The 24010-nt window shown below is 43.4% G+C and overlaps 1 protein-coding gene across 4 annotated transcripts in view; it reads left to right on the forward strand.

Annotated features, from left to right (window-relative positions):
* Positions 1-24010, forward strand: part of APBA1 (amyloid beta precursor protein binding family A member 1) — a 120222-nt gene that overhangs the window by 9401 nt on the left and 86811 nt on the right. For 2 of the 4 annotated variants that reach the window (XM_038769616.1, XM_038769621.1), the window contains exon 2: positions 17864-18012. The exons of the other annotated variants lie outside the window; for them this stretch is intronic. The gene's annotated coding sequence lies outside the window, so the exon portion shown is untranslated. The remainder of the gene's footprint in view (positions 1-17863; positions 18013-24010) is intronic. 4 annotated transcript variants of the gene reach the window in all.

Here is a 24010-nt window from a genome sequence, read left to right on the forward strand (position 1 = left end):
CTGGGGTGCATACAAGCAAATCAAGTTGGACTCAGTCCCTGTCCCATGTGGGGCTCACAGTCTCAATCCCCATTTTACAGATGAGGTAACTCTGGCCCAGAGAAGTGAAGCGACTTGCCCAAGGTCACACAGCAGGCAAGTGGCAAAGCTGGGATTAGAACCCATGACCTTCTGACTCCCAAGCCCGTGCTTATCTTCTGTCATGCAGGTTGTGGCAGTCTCCGGTTGCCCAACTTCCTGGCCATTTTCTAACTAGAGCAATTGCCAGGGCGCTTGCCTTCATGGCCATTGTGGTTGTGCATGGAGGAGGAGCTCAGTAAGTGGAGGGAAGGGTAGGTGAGCGCCGTAGTTCTGAGGATCACCAAGATGACCTGCACATAGTAAGCGCTTAACAAATGCCATTATTATTATTATTATTAAGGGTCTGTTTGGCTGTACCTGAAAATTAGTGTGGTCTAGTGGAGAGAGCTGGGAGTCAGGAGACCTAGGTTCTAGTCCGAGTCCCGCCACTTGCCAGCTGGGTGATCTTGGGCAAGTTACTTAACTTCTCTGGGCCTCTGCCGCTTCCTCCGTTGTAAAATGGGGATTCAGTCCCTGGTCTTCATATCTTTAGCCTGTCAGTCCTGAGTGGGACAGAGAATGCATCTGATCTGACCCCCAGGCCACAGAATGGATAGTCCTGGTCCTAGACTGTCCTAGACAGTCCTAAGCTTCTTGTCTATGTCTGTGAACTCTCTAGTGTGTCATGGGAAGCAGCAGGGCGTAGTGGATAGATCATAGGCCTGGGGGTCGGAAGGTCATGCGTTCTAATCCTGACTCCGCCATTTGTCGGCTGTGTGACCTTGGGCAAGTCACTTCACTTCCCTGTGCCTCAGTGACCTCATCTGTAAAATGGGGATTAAGACTGTCAGCCCCAAGCGGGACAGGGACCGTGTCCAACCTGATGAACTTGCATCCACCCCAGTGCTTAGTACAGTGCCTGGCACATAGTAAGCGCTTAACAAATACCATTATTATTATTGTCATTATCCTCTCCCGAGCACTTAGTGCAGTACTCTGCACCCAGTAAATACCATTGATTAATAATAATAATAATAATGGCATTTATTAAGCGCTTACTATGTGCAAAGCACTATTCTAAGCGCTGGGGCGTTTACAAGGTGATCAGGTTGTCCCATGGGGGGCTCACAGTCTTAATCCCCATTTTACAGATGAGGGAACTGAGGCCCAGAGAAGTGAAGTGACTTGCCCAAAGTCACACAGCTGGCAATTGGCAGAGCCGGGATTTGAACCCATGAACTCCGACTCCAAAGCCTGGGCTCTTTCCAGTGAGCCACGCTGCTTCTCCAGCGTGATTGATTGGTCTTGCCTCATTGATTTCCTTGGGACAAATGAACAGTTTCCTTATTTGGCGCTGGGCACTTTCTAAGAATTACACCAAATACAAGATTGGGATGCTTTTTGTTCTTTCCCTTGAGACCCAAAAATGTGAAAGTATTAGTGGAGCCATCTGGAAGAAAGGAATTTCTCCAGTTGGCTAGTTGTTTTGAATGCCTGAGCCGCTTCCACACTGAGTACCTAGGTTTTGAAAGGTTTCTGAAAGAGCTTATTTTCCAAATATATAATGTTGAAAGAGAGAAAAAATGAGACATTCAAAATGCAGCACATCCGTTGGTTTTTTTTTTTTTTGTATGGCATCAGGGAATTCAGTGAGTTTTAAAATTCTGCCTTGTAGTTCGCATTTAGTGCTCCATCCAGAGATATTTTACTCATGTTTTTCTCATCCTCTTGTCTTTTGCCAGTTTGGAAAGTGGGAAAACTGAGGCTGAAGAGCTAAGTGGCTTGCTTCAGCTCACATAGCAAATGGCAGAGCTGAAAAGAGCTGTAGACTGTAAGCTCACTGTGGGCAGGGAGCATGTCTACCAACTCTGTTGTAATGTACTTTCCCTCCAGTGCTCCGCTCACAGTAAACACTCAATAAATACTATTCATTGATTGATATTTCTTGCTTCAGGGTTAGACTGGATGATCAAATGTAATAATGAATTCTTTCCATTCCTGGAGAAAACCAGCCACCAAGGTGGGATCCTTAGAGGTGGCAGGTTTGGGTTATATAATCACAATAATTATATCAGTAATAATGCTATTTAAGCACTTACTATGTGCCAAGCACTGCACTGTGCACTGCGGTTGATAGAAGATAATCAGATTGGATGCAGTCCCTGTCCCACATGGGGCTCAAAACCTAATAGGAAGGAGAACAGGTATTTAATCCCCGTTTTTCAGATGAGGAAACCGAGGCACAGAGAAGTGAAGTGACTTGCCTAAGGATATGCAGCAGGCAAGTGGAGGAGCTGGGATTGGAACCCAGGTCCTCTGATTCCCTGGCCTATGCTCTTTCCGCTAGGGCATTCTGCTTCCTAGGGTTTTGGCCTCAGTGGATCACTTAGAAGTTAAAAAATACATTTAAAAGACTGAGGAAGAAATCTGACTGGATTCCTTTGATCAGTAACCCTATGGTTGACTGTGAGCCCGTTGTTGGGTAGGGACCGTCTCTGTATGTTGCCAACTTGTACTTCCCAAGCGCTTCGTACAGTGCCCTGCACACAGTAAGCGTTCAGTAAATACAATTGAATGAATGAATCCGATAATCTTGTACCTACCCGAGGATTCAGCATAGTGCTTGGGGGGAAAAAAGCACTTAGTACCTCAAAGACCTAAATAACTAATGAGGTATACTGCAGTTGCATACACTAAATGCAGGGATGGACTGGCTCCCCGGGACACCCAGGAAAACTCAGTCAGGCCAGCACCCCTGTGGTCTGGCTCGCTTCTTCCTCCGAGTGGTTCCTTTTTCATATTTGGAAGCAAGCTAGGAGCTGCTCAGTGCCAGGTAAGATAACAGAGGGTAGTAGTAAAGGAGCTTCTGCTCCTCAAACTCTCCAGTCTCCCCCCCTCCAGCCTTCCAAAGCATTCCTGCCAGATCTGTTCCTGGTAAAAATTTTGGAGCCAGGCAGCCCAGGCTAAGCAGACTTTATTTGTGTACTGGATACCTAACCAACCAATCAATCAATAGTATTTATTGAGTACCTACAATGGGCAGGGCACTGTAGTAAGCGCTTGGGAGAGTTCATTAGAGTCAGAAGACCTGATCCCTGTCTTCAAGGAGCTTACAGTCTAACCAGGGAAACAGGCAGAAAGTAATTTACAGATTGAAGGAGAGAGGGGTAAAATGGATTTGTAGATAAGTGAGTGCTTAAGAGGGAGGCTATGTAAGTCAGTATGTACAGAAGTGCTATAGGTGGGTGTGAGTACTTAAGTGCATAGTTGGTGGAAAAGTGCTGATGTGGTAATTGTGGGGAGAAGGAAAATGAATTAGGCGAGGTCTCATGGAGAAAATGGGATTTCAGGAGGGCTTTGAAGATGGAGAGCGCTGGGGTCTGCTGGATTTGAAGAGGGAGGAGGAACGGCATGAGAAAGGAGTCAGAGGCAGAACATACAAGAACAGGTAACAGTGAGTAGGTTATATTGGTGGAAACAAAGTGCGTGAGCTCAGGTATAGTGGGAGTAGAGAGTGGGTAATTATGAGGGGAAAAAGCTGACTGAGTGCCTTAAAACCAGTCATCGGGAGTTTCTGCTTCAAGCGGAAAGAAATGGGCTACCGTCATAGGCTTTTTGAGGATGGGAAGATGTGGGCAGAATGATGTTTCAGAAAAGGGATCTGGGCCGAAGCACGAATTATGTACAGGGACAGGGGAGAGACTGGAGGCAGAAAGACCTGTGAGGAGACCAATAAACAGTAATCAAGTTGGGATATGATGAGGGCCTAGACCAGCGTGGCGGTGATTTGGTGGGAAAGGAAGCAGCGAATCCATGAAATGTTGCAGTGAAAAATCTGTTGGGATTTGACGACACACTGAATATGAGAATTAAAGAGAGGAAAGTGGCTGTGGACTTGAGATGCAGGGGATGGTGTTGTCAACAGTGATGGCAATATCATGGCGAGGAGAGGATTTGGGAGGGAAGTTGAAGAGTTCACTTTGGGATGCGTGGAGCTTAAGGTGCCAGTGATCCACGTAGAAATATCCTGGAGGCCAACTGAAATGTGTGATTGCAGAGCAGGTGAAAGATTGGGGCTAGATTTGGGTCATCGTCATAGAGGTGGAAGGTGAAGCTATGAAAGTAGATAAGCTCTCCAAGGAATTGAGGATGAATTGAAAAGGGGGCCCAGATCAGAGCTTTGAGGAACAGCCACAATGAGGGGATACAAGGCAGAGAAGAAGTGGCCAGAGAGATGAGGAGAACCACAATCAATCAGTCATATTTGTTGATTGCTTTCTATGTGCAGAACACTGAACTAAGTGCTTGGGAGAATATGGTAGAACCAGAAGAGAGCTATCAGAGAATGATTAATTGAAGATTTTGGTTAGGGAGGGAAAAAGATTGGACACATGTATTTTTAAGAATCGAAAGGAGACGGGATCAGAGGTACGAGTAGAAGGAATATAATTTGAAAACAGCGTACAAGGATGGATGTAGAGATTGAAGGGAGTTGGAGAGGTCGTGTGATGGCTTTGGGGAACTTTTGCCTGATAGTTTCAGTTTTGTCAACTAAGTAAGGTTATAAGGGGCAAGAGAGCAGAAGGTGGGGACGCTGGAGACTTCAGGAGGGAGATGAAGGTCTGGAGTGGTGGAGATAATGGATGTGGGAATCAATGAAGGAGAAGTATTAGACTGTGAGCCCACTGTTGGGTAGGGACTATCTCTATATGTTGCCAATTTGTACTTCCCAAGCGCTTAGTACGGTGCTCTGCACACAGTAAGCGCTCAATAAATACGATTGATGATGATGAAGTATCATTGCTGAGCCAAACAGTGTGCAAGCTGCGTTGAATCCGAAATCAGTCCGGTGTCTGGATTTCCCCCAATAGCCCTCCGAATCCCAGGTGCAGGAAGGAAGGAAGCGTATTGGTCCTGAGTGTCCTGTGCTTCTAATCCCAGGGACTGTGTGAAATCATGTTCTGAACAGTTGAAAGTTGGGAGGCAGGCCAGGGGGGTGTTGCACAGATGGGAGGTTCTGCAGGCTCCCAGCAGGCGAGCCCAAGGAAGCCACAGGAACTCTGGTGGTGAGTGGGAGGAGGCATAGTTAGGGATGCTGGTTAGGTATCAGTCCATTCTCCAACCTTTTTTTGGACCTGACTTCTTCCCTCGCCCCTCCTCAGTTTGTGTGTGGGGGCGGGGGTGCACATGTATTAGCATGTTCATATGTAAGTAATGTAAATATGCCTCATCATTATCAATTGTATTTGTTGAGCAACTTGTGTGCAGACCACTGTACCAAGTGCTTGGGAGAGTACACTATAACAGACAGGTTCCCCGCCCCTGACAAATGACTACTTACAATTTCAGTAGAAACTATAAAGTCCATTTTAAAACTCTTTACTTCTGTTTCAAAGAATGTCTTCAGTAAAGTCATTTTTTATAAATTAAAAAATGTGATATTGTCGGTTTAAGAAGTTGGGCCCTGGTGCTTTTTAAAGTGCTAATCTGACAAGCGTATCTCATTATATTATTCCTTTGTCAAATCTGAAGTCCCCATCTTTCTCTCTAGATCTGGGCCATTTTTTCCCTTTCACAGGCAGTCTGAAAAAAAGCTTTTGATTGAAATCTCAATTTTCCCTCTTCTGCGTATTGTCTATTACCTCATTCAGATGCAATAAAAGCCTGGACTTAATAAATCGAAATCATCAATTCAAACCTAAGAAAATGAGGCTCATCTGGCTTGAACGATCATTTTAGCAAAGTAATTTTCCAAACTAAAAAGTGAATGTGAGTTGGATTTTAAAACCTTGTAAACCAACAAGTCAGTCCATCCCCCAGCATTGCTCCGAGTTTCTGGCTTAAAGCACAAGGAATATCAATATCCAAAATTATCCTGTGTTCCAGAACTCATTGTCACAATTTCACTGTCCATTGCAGAAGGCAAGAACATTGAAAGGCTAAATTTAAAGGGTTTGGGTTTTGTTGGGGTTTTTTTTTTTTTGAATTTGAAGATTTTCCCCTTAATCTTAAAATACCAGTTTTTGCTCTTTGGTCTTAAATCACTTTAGTACGAATTATTACATTTACAAGTATATTCTATAAAGCTTAATAATTGCTCCCCAATTTGATATACTAAGGCCCTGATGAATACACTTGAATCAAGTTAATACCTGAATGAGGTTGACTTTTGGAAGGAGCCATATGAAATAGAACAACGTATACAGCTTTCCGCATGAAACGCTGTCAGTGCAAGGTCTTAAAATTTACATTTGAATTTCATTGCATGAAGTGTCCAGCAAATTTGGATTTTTGTTTGATTCTTTTCATTCTGGATGTGACATTTACCACCAACCTAATTGTGCATTTTAATGCCAAATATATGTCTTTTTACATAAAAGTCCTTCCTTGAGCCTTCTTACAAAATTTTAAGCACTGGAACCAGTCGTGAGGGAGAGCTATGGGATCTCTGTACTAGTGGTCTTTAAGAATAGGTTGGATATCTCATGATTTGGTATGGCTTTAGGAGAAACTCTGCCTCTAGTAGAGAACCGATATGATGACCGCCAGAGCGACCTTCCTTCTGTGTATTTCCATGGTTCCTTGAAAATTAAATTCTCCTCCACCTCAGAGGACAGAACCAGAGGGCACAGGTTTAAACAACAACAGGAGGGTTAATGTTCAAATTTCATGACATTGAGGGTTGTTAAACATTGGAACAAGTTATCTCCAGAGGCCTTTAAAAATGCAGGAGAGGCTCATCTGTCTGAGAAGATTTAAGCAGAAGAAATGGACTAGGTGCCTTCAACTCTCCTTCAGATTCTTGTATTCTGTATCTCTCGGAATCCATTTAGACCTTTCTATCTGCTCCACCTTAATTGGCAGTGGAACAAGAATTTACAATGTCACACACAATTAAGAATGCTTGCATGATAGTTGATTTAATTATGGCTGTTGCCCGTAACCAAGCTGCTCTTATCTGCCACTAAAAAAGCCGCTAACAAATTCTCAGCTATCTTGGAATCGATATGGTGTCTGAAGAAGACAGTTGGTTTATGCCATCCTCTGAGCCTTGTGTTGGCTACTGCCGCCTCAAAGTTCGGTGCCATGAGAAATGTGCGGTCCTGTATGATGGTCCTTCTTCTTGCTTATACTAATTAAATTTGGTGTTCACGTGCCATCTTTGTCATTATCACTTGTCCATTTGCTACCATTAAAAAGTGGGTATAAATTGGAATATCCTTCACTTTTTCAATTTAATGAACATCCTGACTGTTGTTAAAACTTGGGTAGTTTTCCAGTCTTGGTAATTTTGACTTTGAGTTGATTTCTTCCCCAAAACTCATCCTCATTTAGATAATTTTCCACCAATGATTATTCAGTGGGGAAGAGAGGAAGAAATTTAGATTCTGTGAAGGGTGGTTTATTGCATTTTTGTCTCTCTGATGAAAAGCTTCAAAATGGGCTAGTCTGAAATCCTTATATATCCCTCTCTCTGAAATAAAATACTGGGTCATTGTCTTCATCACTGTCCTTTGATCCTTAGAAGTCCTAGAAATCACTTCAGATATGCTGTTAACACCCCAAGTGCCATTTTATCAAATTACTACTTGCTTTTGTATCCATGGTCACCATGGTGCTGTTTGATTATTAACAACCACCATAGGCTTATGGTCATTGAGCCTCTTGAGGTGACAGATCTAGTCCAGCATTATGATCAAGTGGATATGTAGGAGTACCATTGGCTGCTACTTGGTCATTAAGATCTAGAAGCTTAAATTAATTGCACCCTACTCATTTGACTGATTTTTATATTTTTCTTGGAGAGATAATATACTAAAAAACTGTCTGGAGAACAAAAAACTACAGTAAGGTAGGACTAGCTGTCATCAAACTGCATGATGTGATAAATATGGGCATTGGCAACCACTACTTTTATACAATTGGGGAAATGGACTCTAATTAGGTATCTTCTATCTCTAATTGTGATTGAGAGCATGAATGTGGAGTCTGGCTGGGCACTGTGCTTCTTTGGATGGATTTGAGAAAGACAATGATTTGTCTAGGGTCCAAGTAGAAGGACTCCAAATCTTCCATTGAATAGTATTTTTAGACATATTATTGTGGAGATAGTGTGCTTAGTGGCATTGAAGAATAGCATTTGGAAAGTTCTCAGAAGATCCCTGTGGCTTCCTGGCTACTCAGTCAATCAATAGTATTTACTGAGCACTTACCATGTATAGAGCACTGAACTAAGTGCTTGGGAAAGTACAACAGAGTTGGCAGACATGTCCCCTGCCCACACTGAGTTTACAGTCTAGAGAGGGAATACAGAGGGATATTCTCATTGAGAGTAGGGGGATCAATCAATCAATCAATCACTGGCATTAATTGAGCACTTACTATATGCAGAGCACTATTCCAAATGCTTGGGAGAGTACGATACAACAGAATTAGTAGCCATATTCCCTGCCCATAACAAGCTTGCCACCTAGAGGGGGAGACAGACTTTAATATGAATAAATAATTTATAATGTATAAATTAAAGATATGTACATAAGTGCCGTGGGGTTGAGGGTGGGGCGAATATTAAATGCCCAAAGATGCATAGACGACGCAGAGGGAGAGCGAGCTGGGGAAAAGAGGGCTTAACAGGGGAAGGAGTATTGTTCTGTCTGTAGTTTAGGATGCCAGTCATTACCCTTACAATCAAGAAGTTTTATGTACTTATCCTGGAGGAGCTGGGAGAAGGGGGTCCAGGGACCGCCAGCTGCTTGGACTCACCCCTCACTTCACTTGCTCCCACGATCAGGGGCAGGGGGAAAGATCCTAGGGAGAGCATCTTTCTTTGTAAAATCAGAGTGGCCAATCTGCTTTTCCATTTTAGTAGTTTGGGACTATTTTTTTTTTTAAGACCTGGATTAGCTTAAGACCTGCAGTGTGCTTTACTTTTTATGACCTGTACAGCAATTGCAAGCACTGTAGTTCTCTTCTAGTCAGCCCTGGATAAAGATGATATTTGGAGAGATTTAAAAAAAGAAAAAGGTGTGTGATTTTCTTGTAGCTGGATTTGAACCCTTACACCCGTACCCGAGTCCTTCTGCCGGAACACAAAGAGGCATCTCTTATTTCTCCCGGAGATGCCCCAAACATTGAAGTAATGTCTGCATAATTATAGGACTCTAGCCCAGCTTCATATTTGCACACCGACGATGGGGATGTGCAGATGATCAGGATGGAGGCCTCCAGCAGCCAGGGCCCGTCCCCCGTGGCATTGCTATCTAACTCCCATTAGACCCCGGCTACACCGATATGGAATCTGACGTCTCAGGCTCCAGTTTTCTGAACTGTTGAAGATGAAATGACATTCAGCGATTTCCCCTCCCAACCTCTCGCGGTCCCTCACCACACACAGAAGTAATTTCCTGCCATCCTCATTGTAATGCATGTCCTCAATCAGTGAAAATGACTAAAAGCCAGGATTTTTACAATTCAGTGCTTTAAAAATCGAAAGTAGAGGCAGTCTTCGTTTTTAAATATTGCCCTGGGATCACTGTATTAATATTAATAAAGCTCTCTAAAGTAGATTGTCCTTTAGTATTACAGCCATTAAGGTTGTCACTGGCTTTTTAAGCATTGCACATGAAATGAAATTGCTTCTGCATTTCCAGCGTTCTTCAGATGAATTGCACGCAGGCACGGGTTTCTCCTCATTTGCAGGCCCGTGCTGCCGAAACAGAGAGGCGGTTATTAGAAGTGCAGAATCAGGAGTCAGTCTCTGGAATTCAGTATGTTTTGGCAGTTGCATTTTCTGGAAGAGGTCATGTCAACGGGAATAGGACACTGGCTCAGGAAATGGCCTCTCACTATTAAATGAATGCCATGACTCACAATTTTATTGAGAATAAACGTTGAGAAGCAGCAGGGTTCCTTTCAAAGTGGGCAGCTAGTGTTTCTCGTCATTCTATCCCGGTGTCTTTTCAAAAAGTCACTTTTTGTAAAGTCACTGGGTACTATGGAAATAATCAGTCTAAAGGCAAGGAACTACTGTTCTCTCAAACATTTGGAAGAGAGCAGCCTATCTGATAAGCAGGGAGCACCGATCCTCTACTAGTTGATTCAGAGGGCTATAGTTATTTTAGTAAGCTAATAAAAATTGAAATGTAGGGACTGGGTCTCCATTGGCATTGTATGAGGAAGCCACTGTCTCAGTGCGATAATAGAAAAGTAATGTGCATTTTATTTAGAAATAAGTTTTTAAGTGCTCAAATGGGGTACACTACTCTCTTGATTTGAAAACTGCGCCTTAGAGGGCAGGCTACTCTTTCACCAAGAATAAGGAGGCCACTCTGAAGCGGGAGCTACATGAAAATGAAGTTTTGTGCTCACTCTGGAGCAACCTTTAATTGGTAAAAAAAACCCTAGAAGGGGGCTTCTGCTGACATCTGTAATGCCGGTGGGGAAGATGGGGGGTAGGGGAAAAGGAAGTTGAGGCAAGGAAATGTAATCCTAAAAAAAAAACCCCACAAACTATTAATTTCAAGGCCCATTAGGCCTACAAAAAGAAAAACAATGCAATTTTTTTTCCAAATGAAGGAGAGAAAATTGGGTGGGAAATGCTTTTTCCTGCTTCCTTAAGTGGGCGTGCGCAACAATGGAAACTTGAAAAGTATGCTCTAATATTGTGTTTTCTCTGTGATAAATAATTCAAGTTGATTCATTTAGATTTTCATTGTTTATGGAAATATCAATACACGAGGATAATATTTTGCTCTTGTTTAGGCTTGGCAGCTTTAGATAAAAGTTGGATGCAAGTGAAAACGAAAATTGTCTATTGTGTCTTCTGGGTGAACAGCCCCGCAGGAGACATATGAAAGGGACCAAGTGTGAATTAACAGTTGAAAGTTATCTTTTGGAGTTTGCTTTCTCTTCCAGTTTGGGCTCCATAAATGTAGTTCATTTACACTGTTCAAAAGTAGTAGTAGTTAGTAGTAGTAATTAGTAATCGCCTACTGTATGCACACCACTACATTTAACTTAGACTTTGAGCCCCATGTGGAACAGGCACCGTGTCTTGGCCTAATAAACCTGTATCTACCTCAGCGCTCAGTGCAGTGCCTGGCACATAGTAAGAGCTTAAATACCATAAAAAAAAGAGAGAGAATGCCATGGGATCTGGATTACTAGCCTGGAGGCAGTGATAAAAATTCAGAATACTTCCTATTTCTCCAAAAAGAACAACAATAAAAATAATAATAGTTAATTGCTTCTATGCACCAAGCACTGTGCTAAGTATTGGTATAAATACAGGAGGATCGGGTCAGATATCTTTTCCATCTCACATGGGGCTCTCAGTCTTAGCGAGAGGGAGATCAGCTATCTCATCCCAGTTTTACAGAAGAGGAAACTGAAGCACAGCTAAGTTACTTACCCCAGATCACACACAAGTCATGGGGCAGAGCCAGGATTAGAACCCAGGCCTTCAGATTCCCAGGCCAGTGTATTGGCCAGCAGACACGGCCCTGGATGTCACAGCGCAAGCCATGTGCTACAGACAGACGGTAGACCTTGAATCTGATTGTCCAAGCTGAGTCTGAAGATAGATGCGTCCCGTACACTACAACAACTCAGCTGAGGTTAGAGTTGGAGCAGTGGCTGTGTATTCCAGCCGTGAGGGACAGGGTTAAGACTTAACAATTGAGAGGAGGTAAAAGCAACAAAGGGTGAGAGGAGAGGGAATGGGTGATGGTGCTCTAAAGAGGAACAGGTGGACTGGATGAGAGTTGGGATGATCACGGGTGCAGTCAATCAATAGTATTTATTGAGCAGCTACTGGATGCACTGAGTAGATGATAACTCTGTCATGTGCCATAGGTGGATGGAGGTAGGTGGGGCATATTTTTGTCCTGTATCCTGGATAAAAAGAGGTACAAAAGGACCCTAGTGTGGCTCTTGCTCTGCCTCCATTTTTATCCCATCCCCAGTCTTGGAAGCCTCCTCTAGCCCTTTCATGGCCACCCCCACTTGTCACTCAGTCCCCCTCCCTGGAATGATTTCCACCCACACCTTTTTCTTACCTCCTCCTCCTCATCTTCATTAATTGTATTTATTGAGTGCTTACTGTGTGCAGAGCACTACCCTGAGCACTTGGAAGAGTACAGCAGAGTCGGTAGACATGTTCTCTGCCCACAGTCAATCAATCAATCGTATTTATTGAGCGCTTACTTTGTGCAGAGCACTGTACTAAGCGCTTGGGAAGTACAAGTTGGCAACATATAGAGACAGTCCCTACCCAACAGTGGGCCCATAGTGAGCTTACAGCCTAGAGGGGGAGACCATCTCTCACACACTCCTTGCCATTGCTGTTTCCTGGGAGAGGGTGAGGCGTGTGGGGCCTTGGCTTCTGGTATTGGCTTCCCGCCATCTCCCGTGGAAGCCAGACGAGATGGGGGAAGCGGATGCGAAATCAGTGCCCACTCCCTGGGCACAAAATCAGGTCATTCCACCTCGAGATGAGAGAAGTGGTGAAATCAGGAGGGCTCTGCTAGTGGACCATAGAACTAGTATAAGCACCTTGACCGTGATGAAAACTGGTGATTGGAAGTAAGCAGAAGGGTTTTTGAGAAAGGAGTGGCGGGCAAGGACATGTTTGGACCGTTGAGGAGGGGGAAGGGTAGCCGGTGAAGGTGAAGTTCTAGAACTCTGAGGTGAAAGAACCAGAAGACCCCAACGGGTGAATCAGCCTTTAGGATGAACTGCTGTAGATGCAAGTAATTTGTTTTTATTTTTTAATTTATAATGCAGACCATAGTTGCCCACGCCACCGGGGCAGTGGGGGTGAGTGCCCTCACAGCTGCTTGAGCTGGATTTCCAGATCTGCTGATCCCAGGTCTCTCGGCGAGGCCTGAAAATTTCCCGTCGTAGCTGGAAAGACCGTGGAAAGGACCAAAATAGTGACTTTCTCCCAGTCCTCATCTCCCCTCAAATTCCTGCCCCCATTTTACCCCCTTGCTTAAATTGAGAATTTGGCACGTGTGGTATACAGTCTTCTAGACTGTGAGCCCGTTGTTGGGTAGGGACTGTCTCTATATGTTGCCAACTTGTACTTCCCAAGCGCTTACTACAGTGCTCTGCACACAGTAAGTGCTCAGTAAATACGATTGAACGAATGAATGAATGAAAACACCTTTTCTCTGGGTTTTTATATATGTATATATATATAATATTTTATTTTGCTAATATGTTTGGTTTTGTTCTCTGTCTCCCCCTTCTAGACTGTGAGCCCACTGTTGGGTAGGGACTGTCTCTATATGTTGCCAACTTGTACTTCCCAAGCGCTTACTACAGTGCTCTGCACACAGTAAGTGCTCAGTAAATACGATTGATTGAATGAATGAATGAATACACCTTTTCTCTGGGTTTTTATATATAATATATAAAATATTTTATTTTGTTAATATGTTTGGTTTTGTTCTCTGTCTCCCCCTTCTAGACTGTGAGCCCACTGTTGGGTAGGGACTGTCTCTATATGTTGCCAACCTGTACTTCCCAAGCGCTTAGTACAGTGCTCTGCACACAGTAAGCGCTCAATAAATACGATTGATTGATTGATTGATTTCCAAGCATCTTCAGGCAAAAGTCAGTTGGGATTCCTGCCCTGAGAAGCCTACAGTGTTTGCGCATTTGGTTAAAATTAGCACTCTAGTTAAGCTGTCTCGTTGAACCTTTTGTTCAACCTCTCTATTTTTTGCTTTACTTTAGAAAATATTCATGTAAATGATTTTAAAACAATTGATCCTGCAGTTGAACCATCCACTGATGTTTACCGGAAAACCGAGACTGTCTCAAAGTGGAATGATTTTCTATTTAGAGATGTTGCCATTTATGGATATCCAATGCTTTTTTGAGTATTTGGATCTTAGTTTAATTATGGCCATGGGATATTTGCCTGAAGTTTGGGAAGCAGCTAGGCCTAGTTAGTGGATAGAGCACAGGCCTGGGAGTTGGGAGGACCTGGATTCTAATCCCAGATCTGCCACTTTTCTGCTGGGCAAATTGCTGAACTTTTCTTTGTCTGTTACCTCATCTGTAAAATGGGGATTAAGACTGTGAGTCCCGTGTAGGACATGGACTGTACCCAACCTGACTAGCTTGTATCTATCCCAGCGCTTAGAATAGTGACTGGCACATAGTAAGCGCTTAACAAATGGTATTTTAAAAAAGTCAGGATCTTCTTTTAGAAGTCATCTGTTCTTGTTGTTTTTTCTCCACCAAAGTCATAATTGCCTGTTGGTGACCCTATGAGTTGTGATCTGTAAAGGGTTGAGATCTGTGAACAGATGAATTCTTAAGAAACAGTGATCCTGTCTTCATGCAGATGTCCCTGCTAATGAATAAAAATAAATAGAAAACATAGGGGTGAATTCTCCCTTCATTTCCCCTTCCCTGAATACTTATTTTTTTTCTCTTTACAAGTAGCCCTTTATGCCTTTCTCAAAGCTGTTCGTTTAGTGGAGAAGCCTCGGCAAAGTTTCTAAACTGAAATGATTTGTTTTTAGGCAGAAAAAAAAGAGAGGAAATGATTTGACCGTGCCATTCTGCGGTAGAGCTGACGGGAGATGTCTGACTTGGGTGGCTGATTCCTGGTTGTATAGTGTCTGAACGTCTGCAGAAGGCTAGGTGCTGAGAGGGTACGAAGGACTCTTTCACAAAGGGGCCTGTTTAGAAGGGTAAAGAGCAATCCAGGCTTGGAAAATGATTTTAAAACTGTCTGTGTCCACAAGTGTTTTTCATTACCCCCAGTTTTCACTTTCCTTGGTCTTCCCCAAAGTCAATTTTGCACAGACCCTCTCTCCCTGTACATCCAATATGTATACACATTCAGGGCACCCCACCAGAGACAAAGACACAGCATGTCTCCAGATATGCCCACTGGGAATGCAGCGTTGGAAAAAGAGTCTCCATTTCCACAGTCTGTCACCTGGCCTACTCATTCCTTCATTCATTCATTCAATCGTATTTATTGAGCGCTTACTGTGTGCAGAGCACTGTACCAAGCGCTTGGGAAGTACAAGTTGGCAACATGTAGAGACAGTCCCTACCCAACAGTGGGCTCACAGTCTGGAAGGGGGAGGCAGACAACAAAACAGAACATGTTAACAAAATCAAATAAATAGAATAGATATGTATAAATAAAATAAATAAATAAAGTAATAAATGCGTACAAACATATATACAGGTGCTATGGGGAGGGGAAGGAGGTAAGCGGTGGGGATGGGGAGGAGGAGAGGAAGGAGGGGGAACCGACTTGAATTCCTAGGCGCTTCTAAGTGCTGAGGCAGGAGGAGTGGAATTCCAAGATGACAAACTGTATTAATAACAATAATAGCATTTATTAAGTGCTTACTATGTGCCAAGCACTATTCTAAGCGCTGGAAAGGTTACAAGGTGATCAGGTTGTCCCAAGGGGCGCTCACAGTCTTAATCCCCATACTCATAGGTGCCTGCATTGATAAAGTGCCATGCAACTTCCGAGCCCTCTTTTACTCCACTTCAAGCGGAAAGCAGACCTAGTCTACTTAAGGAAAATAACTCTTTTAAGTGGAATAAATAATTCTCCTATGCTTCCCCACCCCTCCCAAGAATATGGCTTGTTTTGATACCCCTTGTTGATGTTGGGGTAGGGGTGCTTACTAAATGCTAATCAATCAATCAATCAATCGTATTTATTGGGCGCTTACTGTGTGCAGAGCACTGTACTAAGCGCTTGGGAAGTACAAGTTGGCAACATATAGAGACAGTCCCTACCTAACAGTGGGCTCACAGTCTAGAATGGACAGTTCAAACATTTTAATGAGTAACTTCCCCCCTAGACTGTAAGCTCACTGTGGGCAGGAAATGTGTCTGTTATAATGTCATATTGTACTCTCCCATGCCCTTAGTACAGTGCTCTGCACACAGTAAGCACTCAATAAATTGACTGACTTTGGTGGCACAGGCAAATGAGGCAACATCAAGGGCTCCAAAATAATTGGCCAAAATAGATCTATAACAGTCCATCTGAGAGTTGGAATACATTCAAGGGTGACTGATCAAGACAAGGTTATTACAGAAAACAAGCAGAGATGTCAGGAGGTACATCCTAAGCAAAAAGATGGATGTCAGCAAAACAGCCATTGCGCTGTTCGTCCCAGTGTCCTGTGGCGTCTCTGTTCAATTCAGTCATATGTATTGAGCGCTTATTGTGTGCAGAGCACCGTACTAAGCCACCTGGGAGATTACAATAGAGCAATAAACAAACACATTCCCTGCCCACAGCGAGCTTACAGTCTGAAGCAGAACATTGGACGGGATGGACTGTATATATGTGTATATGTTTGTACATATTTATTACTCTATTAATCTATTTGTTTTACTTGTACATATCTATTCTATTTATTTTATTTTGTTAGTATGTTTGGTTTTGTTCTCTGTCTCCCCCTTTTAGACTGTGAGCCCACTATTGGGTAGGGACTGTCTCTATATGTTGCCAAATTGTACTTCCCAAGCGCTTAGTACAGTGCTCTGCACACAGTAAGCGCTCAATAAATACGATTGATGATGATGACTGATGCTCCGTCCCAGTGTGCTGTTGCTTCTGGGCCTCTATTTTACCTTCTCTGCTGCTGGAAGCAGAGGCTCATGCAATCCGATTAAAAGTACCATCGTTAATAGAAATGCTTCACGTTGCCATTGCCATAATCAACAGCTGTTTAGGTAGCCCCCATTCCCCACTGTGTGCATGGCACGGTTCCCAATCAATCAATCAATCATATTTATTGAGCACTTACTGTGTGCAGAGCACTGTACTAAGCGCTTGGGAAGTACAAGTTGGCAACATATAGAGATAGTCCCTACCCAACAGTGGGCTCACAGTCTAAAAGGGGGAGACAGAAAACAAAACCAAACGTACTAACAAAATAAAATAAATAGAATAGATATGTACAAGTAAAATAAATAAATAAATGAATAAATAGAGTAATAAATATGTACAAATATATATACATATATACAGGTGAAACCATGAAACCATAAGGTTATATAGACTAATAATGGTGATATTTTTGAAGTGCTTACCGTGTGCCAAAGCAGTCAGATCAGTCACAATCCCTGTCCCACCCAGGGATCAAAGTCTAAGTGAGAGGGTGAACCCCATGCCATCCCATTTTGCAGATGAAGAAATTGAGGCCCCGGAGAAGTTAAGTGACTTGTCCAGGGTCACCCAGCAGATAGGTGGTGGAGCCAGAATGAGCACCCAGGTCTCCTGACTCGTAGTCCTTTGCTCTTTCCACCAGGCCATATGGCTATCCCCCCCACCCCCCCAGGTATCTTATGTCCATTTTACAGATGAGGAAACTATGGCACTGCCCATGGTCACTTGGCAGGTCAAGAGCAGGACCTGGAACTAGAATCTGGGTCTCCCAACCCCCCGTCCCATGCATTTTCCTCCAGGCCACTATATCAAGTAGACATGGTCCCGGCTCTTCGAAGTCTACATTTCCAGTCTATCTAGAGTTATTGAGAAGGCAATTAGTCAAAGAAAAGTACTGGGGCAGGAGAAGGGAATTGTCAGTCAATCGTATTTATTGCGCGCTTATTGTGTGCCAAGCACTGTACTAAATACTTGGGAGAATACACTGTAACAATAAATAGACACAGTCCCTGCCCTCAGTGAGCTTACAATCTAGAGGGCAATAGGAGAAGTACTTGAGATTTTGTTATTTTCAGTGCACTCAGTTTGCAAGCCCAGCTATTGAACAAACAATCCTGTTGGTTCTTGTTTCAGATTTTCTGTCTTTTGGGATGGTGACACCCTTGGTTCCTGAATGAATTAGTTCATTTAGTGACTCATCTGTAATGTAATTTTGCCATTATCATGTTAAACAATTAAACAGCCGTGATATACAAGAAGACAAGTGGGCAGCGAATTCAGAGGTGAGCTGAAACTTTGGATGCTAGAATGTTTCTTGAAATGTTCGGTTCTTTTCAGGATGCACGCTTTGTGATTTGCACTGGAAAAACATCAATATTGTTGGTGCTACAAATGTATTTGGCCAGTTCAGAGAGATTCCGGCATCCGGAGAGGAATGAAGATTGAATACTCTGTAGAGTTTGAATATTCTTCCACTCTCTTGTAACCCTTGTACCTTCTAGTCACCCAATTGACTAGAAGGACCAGGGCCACCACTCTGGATTTCCCTCTAGACTCTAAGCTCTGTTAGATTGTACTCCCCCAAGCACTCAGTACAGTGCTCTGCGCTCACTAAATACAATTGATTGATTCTAGAGGGGGAGACAGACGTTAATATAAATAGATACATTATGGATATATTACATAAGTGCTGAGGGAGGAGTGAATAAATGCAAATTCAGTTGATTGGATGGATGGATGGATTTCCTCCTAATCTGTGGCTCAAACCCCCCCCCCCCCCCCCGGGTTTTATTGGGTCCTTGATTGATGAATTGATTGCAGCCCCTCTCACCGGTGCCCTTAAGCACTTGTTACTCACCCCACCCTCAGCCCCACAGCACTTGGAGAAGCCGCGTGGCTTTAGTGGAAAGAGCCCGGGCTAAGGAGGTTGTGGGTTCTCACCCCAGCTCTGCCACTTGTCAGCTGTGTGACTTTGGGGAAGTCATTTCACTTCTCTGTGCCTCAGTTACCTCATCTGTAAAATGGGGATGAAGACTGTGAGCCCCACGTGGGACAACCTTGATTACCTTGTTTCCCCCCCCCCCAGCGCTTAGAACAGTGCTTGGCACATAGTAAGCGCTTAACAAATACCAACATTATCATTATTACCCCAGTGCTTGGCACACAGTAAGTGCTTAATAAAGACCCTTATTATGTACATATCCGTAATGTATTCATTTATATTAATGTCTCTAGAATCAATCAATGGTATTATTGAACTTTTACTGTGTGCAGAGCACTATTCTAATCAATCGTATTTATTGAGCGCTTACTGTGTGCAGAGCACTGTACTAAGCGCTTGGGAAGTACAAGTTGGCAACATATAGAGACGGTCCCTACCCAACAGTGGGCTCACAGTCTAGAAGGGGGAGACAGAGAACAAAACAAAACTTATTAACAGAATAAAATAAATAGAATAGATATGTACAAGTAAAATAAATACATAAATAGAGTAATAAATACGTACAAACATATATACAGGTGCTGTGGGGAAGGGAAGGAGGTAAGGTGCGGGGGAGGAGGGGGAGTGCTTGGGAGACTACAGTATAGCAGTTGAGAGGCACATTCCCTGCTCACATGGAGTGTATAGTCTAGAGGGGGATACAGGCATTAATATAATACATATTAGGGGGATACAGGCATTAATATTATACATACTATTAATTATTATTATTTATTAATATACTTATTATTAAGTACATTATGGATTTGTTCTTAAGTGCTGTGAGGCCGAGGTGAATAAAGTGTGCAAATCCAGGTTCAAGAGCGGAGAAGTGGAAATGAGGGCTTAGTCAGGGGAGGCCTCTCGAAGGAGATGTGCTTTTAATAAGGTTTTGAAGGCGGGGAGAGTTATCGTCCGTCAGATAAGAAGAGAGAAGGCATTCTAGGCCAGAGGCAGGATGCAGGCAAGAGGTCAGCAGTGAGATAGATGAGATCGAGGTACGGTGAGTAGGTTGGCATTAGAGGAGTGAATTGCGCATGTTGTGTTGCATTGTTGTCGCCCAAGCACTTAGTACGGTGCCCTGCACACAATCAGCAGTCAGTGAAAATCATTGCCTGACTAATTGATGGCTCCGATCCTGGCTCTGTTGTCACAGCAACTGTCTGAGAGATGGCACTATTTCTAGCTCTGTAGTGGTGTCATTGTCCTCTGAATGGTCTTGAGTCTAAGTTTGCCTGCTAGTCCTCTTGGGTCTAGGCTTTCGGCTATACAGGATGCTTCTCTTTTCTCAAAGGTCTGGCCCAACAATATTCATCGCTTCTGCTGAGCAGCCCAATTGTCTCTCTTTTTGATAGGTCTTTCCAAACTAACCCTTTGATATTCATTACTGTTATTATCGTTATATTATTATTGTTGTTATTTTTGGTAAGCCCTTACTGTGTGCCAAGCACTGTTCCAAACACTTGGGTTGATACAAGTTAATCAGGTCAGATGCTGTCCTTGTCCCACATGGGGCTCACAGTCTAAGTAGGAGGCAGAACAGGCATCGAATCCCCGTTTTTACAGATGAGGAAACTGAGGCACACTGAAGTTAAGTGACTGGCCCAAGTTCACACAGAAGGCAGCTGGAAGAGTCGAGATTAGAACCCAGGTCCTCTGATTCCACGGCCCATGCTCTTTCCACTAGGACATGCTGCCCCTGAATCCCTAGTTCATACCCTGGCTCTTTTTTCTCATCTGGTACGGTGTCTTCTTTAATCCTTTTTTTCATGAAGGTCATCATCTTGGGCCGGTGTTCATCTGTTCCTACAATGTAATCTGCTGACCCTGACTTTACCTAGGGACCACAGAGAAAAGCTCAGTTCAGCTACTGGATGATGGCCAGACCCTTGGTCAAAAGCGCCCTATTACATGCCCGGAGTGGTTTATTAAAAGCAAGGGCCATAGTTCCTTGATTGTCTCTGGGACTTAATGCTCACAGGGAAAGAAGTTTAGCCGGAAGAAAAATGTCCTCTCCCTTCCTTGCCACTTTTTTTAGTCATTCAAAGGTATTATTTGGGACCATGTTGCTATCACTTCACAGGCTTGCGAGAAAGATGTAGAGGATCCCAAAATGTGTGCTTATCTACCACACTTGAAGGACGCTTTTTCTATGAGTATCATCATGCTGTGCCTGAAATATTTGTACACAAAGCAAAGAGCATGGGCAATAATAGGACGCTTTGGAACTCAGAACCTCAAATGATAGAACATAACTGAAATAACGGACAAGCAGGTGGATAACGTTCATCATGAGTGGCGAGTCAGATTAGAAGCATTCAGAAGGCTCAGGGGAGTGGGGTGGAGGGGGAAATGTGGTATTGCCTTTAACATCAAGAGCATCAAAACCTGCTCTGCAGCCCAGGAAATACGAGGAGGTCAACAGGTAAAACACATCTGAGTTCAAATGAAAAGAATAATAATGACAACATGGTAGGAGTTGATAATTGACCGAGGAACCGGGAATCAAAGATGGATGAGCTCTTCTTTGGACAATTTACCAAAGGGGTAGTGGATTTAAACGTGGGTGGTAATAGACGGTTTCAGCTAACCAGGTGTCTGTTGGAAGTGTGCCACAGATTTTTGTGATTGCACTGGGGACTATCTCTTTGTGCAAAATCTAGAGGAATCCATTAAGGCCAATGCCCCCATTGATTTGATACTTATCAACGGGGAAGAAGCAGTTGGGGATTTAAAAGTGGATGAAAACTGTAGTTTGATCACAGGATGATCAAATTCAAGGTCCTGGGGGAGGCGAGAGAAAGAAAATGAACTTAAGGAAAGCAAATTTGAGGAGGCTTAGGGGACTAATGGGACGAATCTGCTGACAAGAAAGTCGGAAAAACAGAGAAGTAATGATGATGATATTAAGAGCTTGCAGTGTGCCAAGTACTGTGTTAAGATGCCAGGATATATGTAGCATAATGAGATCAGAGACCATTCCTGTCCCACCTGGGGCTCACAGTCTGAGAGAAAGAGACATGTATTTTTTCCCCATTTTAGAGTTGAGAAAACTGAGGCACAGTGAAGTTAGAGGGGCAGCGTGGCTTAGTGGAAAGAGCATGGGCTTGGGAGTCGGAGGTCGTGAGTTCTAATTCCGCCTCTGCCACTTGTCAGCTGTGTGACTTTGGGCAAGTCACTTAACTTCTCTGTGCTTCAGTTACCTCATCTGCAAAAGGGAGATTAAGACTGTGAGCCCCACTTGGGACAACCTGATAACCTTGTATCTATCCCAGTGCTTAGAACAGTGCTTGGCACATAGTAAGCGCTTAACAAATACTACCATTATTATTATTATTATTGTTGTTATTATTTGATTGGAACCCTAGTCTCAAGAATCCCAGATCAACGCACTTTCTAATAGAACAGGCTGGCTGGCTGTTCTTCATAAAGATGGTTCTTCAGGCTCAGGGATAAACTCTACCAGTATACAAAATGGTCAAGAGGGTTAAAGAGAATACTAAATTGGGTGAGCCCAGTGCTCTAGAGAGACCTTAAGCGTAATGGGAAAATCTCATAAGGTCAAAATTTGACCCGATCACTAAATCATTGTATAGATAAATGGTACAATTTATTGGGACAAGATTGAAAAGGTTAAAGCCAGGAGGGAGAATGCAGCTGGCAGGAAACAAAGTCCACTGGAGATGGAAAGGGGAAGCCAAACTAGAATAGGGAAAAATAAGACATCGAAGAAAACTCAGGGATTCAAGTCAGTAGGGCTTCATGACCTTTATGTCCTAGAGTACTTATGGAATTGGCAGATTGGCTTACTTAGGCAGTAGCCATTATTATTTGTGAACTGGAAGACAGAAGAAGGCCCTGAGGACAAGAAAAGGGCTTTATAAAGGGCTAAAAGATGGACTGGGTAATTACACGTTAGTTAGCTTTGCATCGATACTCAGGAAGACACTACAACAAATCATCTGTCGATTACTTTGTGACCAGTTAGGAGAACACGAAATTAGGAAGTAACCAACACAGCTTTGAGAAGAGTAATCAGGCCAAACCAATTTCATTTCCTTCAGTGATGATGAAAATGACATTCCACACAGGCAAGAGAGAAGCAATAGGTATAATTTGTCTAGACCCCAGTATGACATTTAATTCCATCCCATTTAACCTTTGCATCCACAAGTCAGGAAGGTATGATTTGATTATATTGCCGGCTGGGGAATACACAGCTGGCTAAAAGGTTGTAGGGACTGTAACTACCTAGCACGTGATGGTCCACAAAAATCAGCAAGGGACAGCCTCCTCGCTGACCTCCTTGCCTCTTGTCTCTCCCGTCTCCAGTCTAAACTCTGCTCCCCAGATCATTTTTCTAAAAAGATCATTCAGTTCATATCTTCCCAATCTTCAAAAACCTCCAGTGGTTGCCCATCCACCTCCACATCCAACAGAAACTCTTTACCACCAGCTTTAAGGCACTCAGTCGGCTCTCTCCCTCCTACCTTACATTGCTGATTTCATCCATTCAATCATTTATTGAGCGCTTTCTGTATGCAGAGCACTGTACTAAGCACTTGGGAAGTACAAGTCGGCAACATATAGAGACGGTCCCTACCCAACAGCGGGCTCAAAGTCTAGAAGGGGGAGACAGACAACAAAACAAAACATGTAGACAGTTGTCAAAACCCTCAGAATAAATAGAATCATAGCTATATGCATACTATTAACAAAATAAATAGAATAGTAAATGTGTACAAGTAAAATAAATAGAGTAATACATCTGTACAAATATATCCAAGTGCTGTGGGGAGGGGAAGGAAGTAGGGCTGGGGGAGATGGGGAGGAGGAGAGGAAAAAGGGGGCTCAGTCTGGTAAGGCCTCCTGGAGGAGGTGAGCTCTCAGTAGGCACTTCGCTCCTCTAATGTCAACCTACTTTCTGTACCTCAATCTCCTCTATCCTGCCACCGACCTTGTCCTGTACTCCCTTGGACCTGTAACTCCTTTCATTCAATTGTATTTATTGAGCCTTCCCCCTTCGTGTCCAACAGACCACCACTCTCTCCACCTCCAAAGCCCTCCTTAAACCACATGGCCTCCCAGAGGCCTTTCTTTTTTCCCCCCCTCTTTTTCTGCGTATTTGTTAAGCACTTACTATTTGTCAAGCACTATTCTAAGCTCCGGGGTAAATACAAGGTAATCAGATTGCACACAGTCCCTGTCCCACATAGGGCTCACAGGCCAAGTTGGAAGGAAGAGGATTTAATCCCCATTTTACAAATGAGGTAACAGGCATGGAGAAGTAAGGTGACTTG

Source organism: Tachyglossus aculeatus, chromosome X4 (genome assembly GCF_015852505.1).
Source record: "Tachyglossus aculeatus isolate mTacAcu1 chromosome X4, mTacAcu1.pri, whole genome shotgun sequence".
In the NCBI taxonomy this organism is placed as follows: domain Eukaryota; kingdom Metazoa; phylum Chordata; class Mammalia; order Monotremata; family Tachyglossidae; genus Tachyglossus; species Tachyglossus aculeatus.